Here is a 390-nt window from a genome sequence, read left to right on the forward strand (position 1 = left end):
GGACGTACGATCGGCCCGAGGTTCTCTAGAGTCACCAAAGCGGCCGGGCGAGCCCGGATTGGTCTTGGTCTGATAAATGCACGCATCCCGGGAGGTCAGTGCTCGTCGGCATGTATTAGCTCTAGAATTACCACAGTTATCCAAGTAACAGATGGAGCGATCAAAGGAACCATAACTGATTTAATGAGCCATTCGCAGTTTCACTGCCCGCCTGGGTGGGAGGGCTCACTGGAAGGGTGTGGAGAGGTACAGTCGCATGGGCACCGGCAGGCCCAGCCGTCTTCACGGGCCTGCGTTCTGCCTTCCCCTGTTTCGGAATCGCCGGACCTCATGGAGGTCTGACTGACCCTCTCCCTAGTAATCCGGAGGAAAGTTACCCCCCTTTCTTGT

This window comes from Triturus cristatus, chromosome 1_1, assembly GCF_964204655.1.
Source record: "Triturus cristatus chromosome 1_1, aTriCri1.1, whole genome shotgun sequence".
In the NCBI taxonomy this organism is placed as follows: domain Eukaryota; kingdom Metazoa; phylum Chordata; class Amphibia; order Caudata; family Salamandridae; genus Triturus; species Triturus cristatus.